The sequence below is a fragment of the Scaptodrosophila lebanonensis genome, unplaced genomic scaffold (assembly GCF_003285725.1).
Source record: "Scaptodrosophila lebanonensis strain 11010-0011.00,11010-0021.00 unplaced genomic scaffold, SlebRS2 tig00000092-arrow-pilon, whole genome shotgun sequence".
In the NCBI taxonomy this organism is placed as follows: Eukaryota; Metazoa; Arthropoda; class Insecta; order Diptera; family Drosophilidae; genus Scaptodrosophila; species Scaptodrosophila lebanonensis.
The window spans coordinates 1,838,440-1,848,698 of record NW_022060566.1 but is presented as its reverse complement, the minus strand read 5'-3'; the positions used below and the strand labels follow the sequence as shown (position 1 = coordinate 1,848,698).

The following is a 10,259-nucleotide window of genomic DNA, read 5'->3' as shown; positions in this document are numbered from 1 at the left end:
ACTGTACCCAATACATGTGAAATATAGTATACGTAGATGTTAAACATAAAAGAACGAGACTCCACATGTGAGCAAGGATTGTTCAACTTGAGTTTCAGAAGCAAACATACTACTTAAAAGTGAAAGGTAGAAGATAATGGCAATGTACTTCTATGTTATTGTAGATAAGAGACTCAAAACCTCAGACTTTTGCTGCATTTTGACATCTCAGCCTGAGGCGAGAGAGATGACGTAAGATAAGGCGCTAAAGCCAAGAATTTATTGATTGAGATCCAGGCGACTACTTAGGCACTAATAGAATCACTCTTCAAATAAAGGGTTGGTAAGCAGATTCAAGGATTTCGATAACTTCGCTCCAATTGCTCCATAAAGCTGTCTGCTAAAATTCCTTAGCTACCCCAGTCTCGCTTTAGAACATCCCCACTTTTGAAGCGGTCGGTAAATAGAACAATTCCCTTCAAAGTACTCTAGAAAATGACTGATATCGCTTGTTTTATAAATAACTTTTTATAACAGAAAAGTTATACATCGATTTTAGGTAAAGCAGGCGTTATACAAATTTTTTTATAGCAGTAGGAATGGAGTTAGGCCTTTCTTTTCTCAGGTTTTCTTCAATTTCTAGCAATTATAACTTGGACTTTCTTTTGCATCCATTCAGCGTCACTTTCATGTGAAGTTGCACTTCATATGAACAATCGAACCTCCACAAAATATCGATTTAACAAAAGATATATGATCAAGATCGATTAAATCAATTATTTTTGCAGCTCTAGCTAGGAATGTAAGTCAATGCATCTATGTTTGAAAAAATTAACTTTTCATAGAAAAATTATCATATTAGGGAGAAAATCAATAGATATATTTTAAATCAAACATTTTGATAAATTGAAAGAGGCTGTCATAGTATTTTACTTAATGTTGATTGATTGATGCATCGATTTTGAAAAAATTAACTTTTCATAGAAAAATTATCATATTAGGGAGAAAATCAATAGAGATATTTTAAATCAAACATTTTGATAAATTGAAAGAGGCTGTCATAGTATTTTACTTAATGTTGTTAGCCGAGAAAGTACTCGTAATACTGTCTTTTAATTGGCATGTATGCTTTACTTAAAAATTAATTGATTGTATACAGTTTTAAAAACAAATCCATCCGACGCTTTACAGTTACGCATTTTGTAAATCAAAATGAAGATCAAATGCTTAACAATCTAAAATATACAGAATACACATTTTGAGAGATTAATAATTTTAAATATAATTTAATGAATACCATCTCCGGTAAACCACACAAAGAAATGTGATCTCAATGTTTGGAGAACATCGATCAACAAAACATCGATGCAACGTGTTAAAAACATCGTCGTTGCTCGTTGTCTAGATCTAGCTGGATATAGATTTCATATTCATCTTGAAGAAGATTAAAAGTCGAGCAGCAATCAGCTGACTTTAAATAGAGTTGTCACCAAGTTTATGGTGTTGGAGAACTGCCTTCCAACATGAGAAGAAATTTAAGAATAACACTGGGAGTGGAAACCCTGCATTGACTTTTGCTTATGAAATAAATGTTCGTCAGTCGACTCTGAGAGCCAATCAGTCAGTCAGCTAGTCAGTTAGTCAGTTGCTGGGGCGTCATTCGCATAGGCAGCAATAGAAATAATTAAAATTAATTTCACCTAATTACAAGGTAATATGCTAATCAGCTGCAGCGGCGACGGCGACGGCGGCATCTTCTCTTCTTCATCAGCTGCTGCCGCTGTTGCTGCCTCTGGTTGTTGCCACGCACATGGCAACCAAATCCGACAATTTGCCGCGTCTTCGTATTTTTAGTTTGCATGTCTGGCTGGCAGGCTAGCAAGCAGGCTAGAAGGTAGGCAGTTGAGTGGAGCTGAGTTGGATATGCTGATGCAAAACTTAATGAGATTCTCGCAAAGCGAGCAGCGAACACGAAACACGAAACCTAAACTCAAACCCAAACCCCAACCCAAGCTCAAGCCCCAAACGTGATGCGATAATGCAGACATTTTGCCACACTGGTTCCCCCCCTTTGTAACAGCTATTTACTCGTACTTGGCTACAAGCACTTCAAAACGCACTCTCTAAATGCAAAATGAACATTTATGAGCATGTTCCAACCTTTTCATATAACATTCTACTTAATGCTAGCGACTTGGAGCTTTCCACGATCAACAAATACTATAGATCTTACGTCATATTTGATTTTTCTGGATAGCTGTGAAGCTCCTTAAAAGGCACATTCATGATTTGTTTAGTGTATTTGTTTTATGTCTACCATATGTTCGCTGGAGATCGGGATGAAGCCTCAATTTGCTGAGTTAAGTTTGGTTGTTGAAGGTAAGAGAGGAGAAGATTCTTCATTCTTATCGCTAATTGAGAAGAATTGTGCTCACTAAAACGACTCTACTCTTTAGCGATATAAAACAAGATTAGATTCTTCATTCTTATCGCTGAATAGAAGATTTGTGCTCCCTAAAACGACTCTACTCTTTAGCGATATAAGATAAGAGAAGATTCTTCATCCGTATCGCTGAATGAGAAGATTTGTGCTCAGGTAGCTTATTAAAATTCAAAATCTCATGTTTTGCGTCAATCCAACTAGTTGGCATTATTTAATTAATTATTTATTTAATTAATTCAGGTCCTTAATTTTTTGTAGTCCTTTCATTAAAAACTTCAGGGCACTGAACCAATTTGATTTGAAAGCTGCAGTGAAATAAAATTTGAAAAGTTAATCTGCTGGGCGCCATATGATGTTTAGTTTTTTTTCAATCTAGAGATTCAGATAATCTTTGTCGCTTCTAAGGATCGTTCAGCTTTGATGAACTTTTTGAGTTTATGTTTAAATATCTGCGGATTATAAAGGGATTCCTTATAAGACACTACAGTCAATAAAAATCAATATGTGGAGGACATCACATACATATAGACTGCATTGAGAGTTGTATATAGTATTTGATATATTTGGAAATTATGTTTTATATTGTGCTTTGATTCTGATTTCAATTACAACTATTTTTTATTAATGATTGCAATTGAATTTTTTAACGATCTCTATAGATCCAATAAATATATTTGTTGTACCTTTTAGAAGTGTACGGTTGTTTTGAAGGGCTCTTAGAAGGGCTCCCACACCACCGTTTCCTCTTGTAAGTCCAGTTATATACTCGTATACTATTATGCATTTATATTTGAAAAAAGACTAGAAGTTCCTTCACTTGGCTGGACAATTTTAGGGTTAAGAGCGGCCGGCAGCCACAAAAAGGCGCCAGCCACATTGACAAACAGTCAGGAAATATGGCCAATTATTGTTGCCGATTCTAACGGCCCATAAATCAGAGCTGCTTAGTGGACAGGGCGCGGCGCTGCATCAGGTGAGAAAGAAAGGGAGTAGAGACTAGCTCTATGGCGCTACTACTTGGTAGTCGTCATGGGGGCCGACCGAATAAGCGGCCGCATGACCAAATGGTTGGCCAAAAACAATGCCAAGACATACACACAATACAAAAACAAAAAAACAACAACAACAAAGAAACCTCTCGCACACACAAAGAGTCATAAATAAATTTTCGCAACTAATTCTGGCAGTTAGGTGTTGTCTTTGTTTTTTGCTCTTTCGCTTTGCTTTTCGGCTTAGCTGCCACATTGCGTTATTATTGATGGTTGAACGCAGCGGCAACAATGGCCAGAGCGATGGTGGTGGCATGGTGGGTGGGCTGCCAAGGCGGCAGCATCACCACAAGAGCGACGGCTGCTGATGCGGCACGAAGCTTCGGAGCAATAGAGATGTGTGTGTGTGACTTGATCGTGAATCTAAAAAATGGGGAAAATTGGGCAAATCAGTGTTAAAGATTTGCTATTTTGGAATGACCTGCCCTTTCAAAAATCTAAAATAAACTTCAATTACATAACTATTGAAGCAATATTTATGCAAAGTTTGTGGCATCCATCTTTAATAATCTTCGAGATCGATGCGTTCAGACGTGCAAACGGATGAGCATGCAGTCATAGTTTATAGTAATGCTATGATTGGAGGCTAGTTTCTAATATGAATCAAAAAATGTTAACAAAATATATTTGCAACATTGTTGATCTCTAGGTCTGGTAGTCTCCGAAAGCGAAGCGTTCAGACGTTCAAATAGAGAACAGATTGAATGTTTGCAGCCAACAATTCATATATAGTATAAATTAAATATATTTTAAGCATATTAAAAGTCTCATTCATTTTCAATTACTTTGCAGTCTTCTTTGAAGTCTTATTGTTGGACTTACTGCCTCTTTAGCTTTATACTTTTAACTTTATATACAGACTCATTAAAATAACATAATTGCAAAGTCTAAATGACTGAAGGCCGTGTAGTTTTGCAGATTAAGGCGTTCAAACGCACAAACAGACTATAGATTGTTCGACTTGCTCTTCAAGCTACAAAACGTAATATCTTTAAGATATATGAGCACACCCACAGGACTTTATTTAGCGCAATACTCACGCTCCCATCTCTCTGGTGCACCAACTCTGCAGTCAACGATGCTTTCTTGGGCGTAAAATACCACTAATTGTGGGCAGCAACATTCAAGAAATTGAAGGCGGGTGCTCTATGTTAGATGTCGAGCTGGTTGTTGGTAGTTGCGAGTTGGTAGCTATAGTTGGGAGTTGGGAGTCTGTAGCTGAAAGCTGGGCGCGACACGCTGCATTTGACCTTTGATTAATGCCTTTGCCTGATATTGTGTCAAAACCAACATTAGGTAAGTCGCTTGAGCTGTGCACTATGTGGCAAATATTCACGTTTAAAGGCGGGGGAAGAGCAGGAAGTTGTGCAAATGGTTTTCAAATTTAAACTTTAATTTATTGATCAGGCAAGCGATTAAGCAAAAGAGTTTATTTATTTGCATACAAAAAGTAATAGAACCATTACCGGACAAGGAAAGGACAGGCGGCGGTTCCTTTTTAATTCATCGCATATTAAAAATAATTAATAGTATTGGAGAAGAAAGGTTTAAATAGAAGTCCCTCATTTGAAAAAATACCTATTTCGAATTATTATTAAATTGTTGATTTGTTTTTTAAATAAAAAGTTTGTTGATATCAATGATACGAATTTTTTTTAAGGTTTTATAAATCAAAGATTTTTGTATTAAATCCCTTTTTTCTGATCTTATTGTCGAGCACATCTGAAGGATAAAATGAATACGAATTTGTATTATGTATATTTGTAAAAATGTATTGTTAAGGTGCTAATCTGAATGCACGGCTTCAATGTTTTAATTAAACAAAAAAAAAAGAAAAAAAAAAATGGAGGGAAAATATGTTGGTAGGATTCCCTTTTTTCTGATCTTATTTTCAAGTGCTTCTGAGGAATATCAATGATATGAATTTTATTATGTATATAGAAGATATCATTGAAGTTTTATATATCAAAGATTTTTGTATTAATCGAATGTAAATATATTAAAATGATTCCTTTTTGTTCTGACCTTATTTTCGAGTAGCTCTGATACGAATTCTTATTATACTGAAGACATTGAGGTTTTATAAATCAAAAGTTTTTGTATTCATTTTTTATTTCATTTTATTGATTGCTTTTGAAGGATATCAATGATACGAGTTCTTATTATATATACTTAAAAGACATCATTGAGGTTTCAGGTTTCAATTAACTCTGCCTGTTAGTTGTTAATGTGTGCTGCTGCCTTACAAAACTTTTAAAGCGGCAAACATGCAATCAATTTGCATAAATGCTTTTCGTAGTATTTGTATACTGGCAACAACAACAACCACAGCAACAAGAATAACAGCAGCAACAATAAATACAGAGGAAAAGCAAATAATGAAATAGGTTTATGAAAAAGCTCTCCTAATGCTGTGCTGTTTGTGTTTGTCGAAAGGCAGAGATGATGGCGAGTGTGTAAGAACACTGGAAATGTTGTTGCAATTGTTGCGTTAACAACAAAAACAACAACAACAACAGCAGCAGCAGCTACAACTGTAAGAACTACAACAACAAGAACAACAACAAGAACGACTCATACTTATTAATAGCACGATTTTTAATTGCTGCTTTAAGTTCAAGAAATTGCAATGCAATCTCATCTGATTTGCAGTCTTCTCGATGTTGTTGTTGTTGTTCTTGTTATTGTTGTAGTTGGTTGTGCTTCGTCGCTGCTTGTGCTTGTGCTTCTTCTTCTTCTTTTTCTACAGCTAGCGTTTAAAAATCCATTTTCATTTTGACACATTTGCATTTTTGCTGGAAATTCACAAGAAATTGCAGCCGTCAAATGGATCGGGCCTTGATGATGGGGTGGAGGGAGGGAGGGGGAGGGGGGGGGGTAGGGTGTATCTTTGCTAAGCGATGCCGTTGCAGCCCGCACCCCTCCCCCGCTCCACAACCAACCACCCACCCCCTGGCCAAGAGTTTAGTTGTCGTGTTTGTGTGCGGTTGGTAATTTAATGAGCGTGCGGAAGCAAATGTGAAAAGAAACCAAATAATAAGCATAACAAATTGAAAAATAACACAAGTAGTAGCAGTAGTTGTTGCTGTTATTCTTGTTGTTGTTGTTTTTGTTGTTGCTGTAATGGGCGGCAAAGTCAGTAGCTTGTTGCAGGGCTGGGCAGGGCTGGGCAGGGCAGGGCAGGGGCGGACAAGTGGCAATAAACAACACTAAGCAAAGAAATGCATGCAATAACATCATCATATTGCCAGAGAGCTAGTAATTGTATTTCCACACACACACACACACACACACACACACACACACACACACACACACACACACACACACACACACACACAATAATATATTCGTATGTACATACATATGTGTTTATTTGTTGCTATACAAATAAATCCACAAAGATCTGCAGATTATGGGAAAAACAACAAACAAATCGAGACAACAAAGCCACAATAAAACTAAATTATAAATCGATATAAATGTAATGCATTTTGTTTTGTAAACAATTGTTGGTTTTATTGTAATTTTGTTAAAAGAAAATATGCCCTTAATTGGAATGTTAGTCCAATCCTTAAAAATACTAAATTCAAGCAAAACTGTCTACTGAAAGGCAGATCAAGAGGATGATGCCTCTTTAGACGTCGGCATAGTTGACTGTTCCCGAGCAGAGTGTTGGCCCAGATCGTGGACAAATGGCCGCTAAGGCTGTAAAGGAAGCAGTAGCTGAGGAGCGGACACCAACGCCTAAGCCAAAATTCTTGCCAAAAGCCACCCAAGCTGGACACAGCCAGGTTCAAGAAATTCAAAAATTACTTGAACACCAATAGTCAGAACTCAAAGACGGCCTATAAGATTTAGAATTAGTGGGTTCGGGTCAAAATTTTAATCGGATTGTATAATCAAAACTAAACTGTTTCAAGAACAAGTGCAGAAGCTAAAGTGTAGAATAATTATGCGTGCCCATGCATGCTTGTGCGTGTCTGTGCAAAGCAGCCACAACAACAACAGTTGCGGGCTGTGCTGGAGCATATCATGAAAAGTCACATATATAAGTAATTCTTTACAATGAGGAAAAAGTTTACATTATTCTGTAACTTTTTTCTTATGTTTTCTTTTCCATTACTATAAGCAATAAAACTGCAAACCTAAATTTGTTTACTTGCACGAGTACTTTTTTAAACTTACAAAAATAAAAGACACATATTATTCTTTTACTGAGGTACTATACATACATAACTAACTTCCTGTTGAATCGGCCTATCATAATGAAACTTAGCACATGGACCACAGACTTATAACCACTAAAAAAAACGCCATTATTATCAATAAAAAAAAATATATATATACATATAACAAACTTGCACAGCGTACAGTCTCTGAGATCCAGGTTTTTATATGGACGGACAGACAGACAGACAGGGCTAGATCGACTCGTCTTGTCATGCTGATCAAGAATATATACACTTTGTGGGGTCTGCCACGCCTCCTTCTGCCTGTTACATTTTTCAGGTCTTGAACATTTCATGTACAGAGAGTATTATAAAATAATAGTTTCAAAAAGTCAAAACGAAAAACACGCTGAAAATGCTTCTAGCAAAAAAGGCAATAATTTCAAGGCAAGAAGTATTGAAGAGAAATTATTAAAGTTAATTTCTTCGGTGAAAGTTTTAGATGGCGATGCCTAAGATTTGAATACTTAGGCAGACAATTATATCAACAAATATTTGGAAAATTTTGCATTTTAATAAATCAAAAATGTAATGTAAAGAGTAAAAATACATTATACAGAAGAAAAAAAAGGGATAAATAAAAATTAAAAAAGAGCTGCTGTATTTGCGCAGCCGGTAGGATTCGAACCTACGCTCCCAGAGGGAATCTGATTTCGAGTCAGACGCCTTAACCACTCGGCCACGACTGCTACGTGCGATTGCCGGCCAAGTGCCTATTTTCTGTGCGCGCAGTGTTGAGCAACGCTCTCGTTTTGTTTTCTCTTTCAACGCCACCCTCCCACTCAAACCAATCCAATCCAATTCCAAACCAATTCAATCCAATCAACGCATGCCGTGCTGTGTGATTTTCGGCCAACAGTTGACTCACCAAACTGTTGTGGCTCTCAAACTGTGTCAAGCACAGAACTCGCATGTTTTCGTCTTTAAGGGCAATGCGTGCGTGCGTGTGTGTGTGGATGGGGGGTCGGGGTAGGGGGTGAGGGTGAGGGTGATGGTGTATGCGTGTTTGCACAGCATTTACTTACACAGCTTGTTGTCTTAGGTCAGTTTTATTTTATAAATTAAAGAGAAGCCGAGAAAGCGGCAGACGCCAAAATGCGTTGACTTTGTGCCAAACAGCAACGAAAGAAGAAAACAAAAAGTTTTTGTTGACTGCCGCCCATCCGACCACCCACACCGAACAGTCAAAAATTCCAGCCGCCGAACCACCCAAGCCACCCAAACCACCCCTACAGCTATCAACGAGCCAAGTGCCGTCGTCTGCATTTTTTGGTCTCGAGTTTGGGGAACGATGTCGACGTCGACGTCGACTTCGATGGCGTTGGCGTTGTCGGCTCAAGTGTTTTACTTTTGGCTGTTTAACTAATACATATGTATGTATAATATATATATGTACATATATACCTATATACACATTCTTTTGGCTCGGATCGATAATTTTTGTCTGCGTCAAACGCATTGGCCCTTTGTTGTTGCTGTTGACAAAGTTTTATGTTACATCGCATCATTTCGTACAGAGGCCAGTGTACTGGCAGAGTGCGTGAGGATGGGAGATTTGGGAATTTATTACCGTGCATGTAACAGATCTAAATCCGGATAATAGCTCTGGCCGGAAACTGTACGGGTTGTGCCGTCTAACACACACACACAAAGATACTCATGATATATTGCGATTCAATCACAAATACGAGTATACTAATGGGAAATATAATAAATAATATTTGCCAGGAACTATTCCAAGGATATGTAAGTTGTAATTACAGCCATAAACAAAATCAAGAATATACCATAATTAACAAAATTAGGGTAGATTTGGTAATCCTTATGGGCAGTACATTCAGATTGGCTTATTAAAATGATTGCATATAACAAAATTATATAAAAAAATTATATATTTCCACTGAACTTTTTCCATTCAATTCTTTCTAATTGACTGTTTGCAGTTAACTTTTTCCAGCCTTTTTTTGTAGTCAAATTTTTCCAGTTAACTCTTTCGAGTTAACTTTTTCCAGTCAAGTTTTTCCAGTTAACTTTTCCAGTCGACTTTTAACAGTTTATTATTTGTAGTCTTCTTTTTCCTTTTGACTTTTGCCAAGCAATATTTTTCGAACACCTTTTTAAGTCAACAATTTCCAGTCAGCTCTTTCTAAGGAACGCTTTCCAGTAAACTCTTTCTAGCCAATGCTTTCCAGTCCAGGCAACTGTTTTAAGCCGCTTCCTTTTTCTAGTCGAGTTTTTCTAGTCAACTTTGACTAAACGGTCTTCTTTTTTAGTCAACTCTTTCCAGTGTACTTTTCTTCTGTTGGTTCTTTCCCATAAACTTCTTTGTAATGCATATTGAAGTCATTTTGTTTAATTATTCATATTTATAATCACAGTTCTTATAGCAAGCTTAACCCACAAGAACGCAATTGAAATTTCCATCATCTCTGCTGTTCTATTCTTCATCTTCTCTGTTCTTTGCTTCCGTTCCAACTTTAAATATTTCTCACTGTAATTATATTTTGTAGATGAAATTAAGAAACCACCAGTAACTATAAAATTAATTGGTCTTCA

At 36.8% G+C, this 10,259-nt stretch overlaps 1 non-coding gene across 1 annotated transcript; it reads right to left on the bottom strand.

Annotated features, from left to right (window-relative positions):
• Nucleotides 1-8,310: 8,310 nt before the first annotated feature.
• Trnas-cga lies at nt 8,311-8,392 on the bottom strand. The gene has a single exon. It is a non-coding gene; the product is annotated as a tRNA-Ser (tRNA).
• Between the last annotated feature and the right edge of the window lie 1,867 nt (nt 8,393-10,259).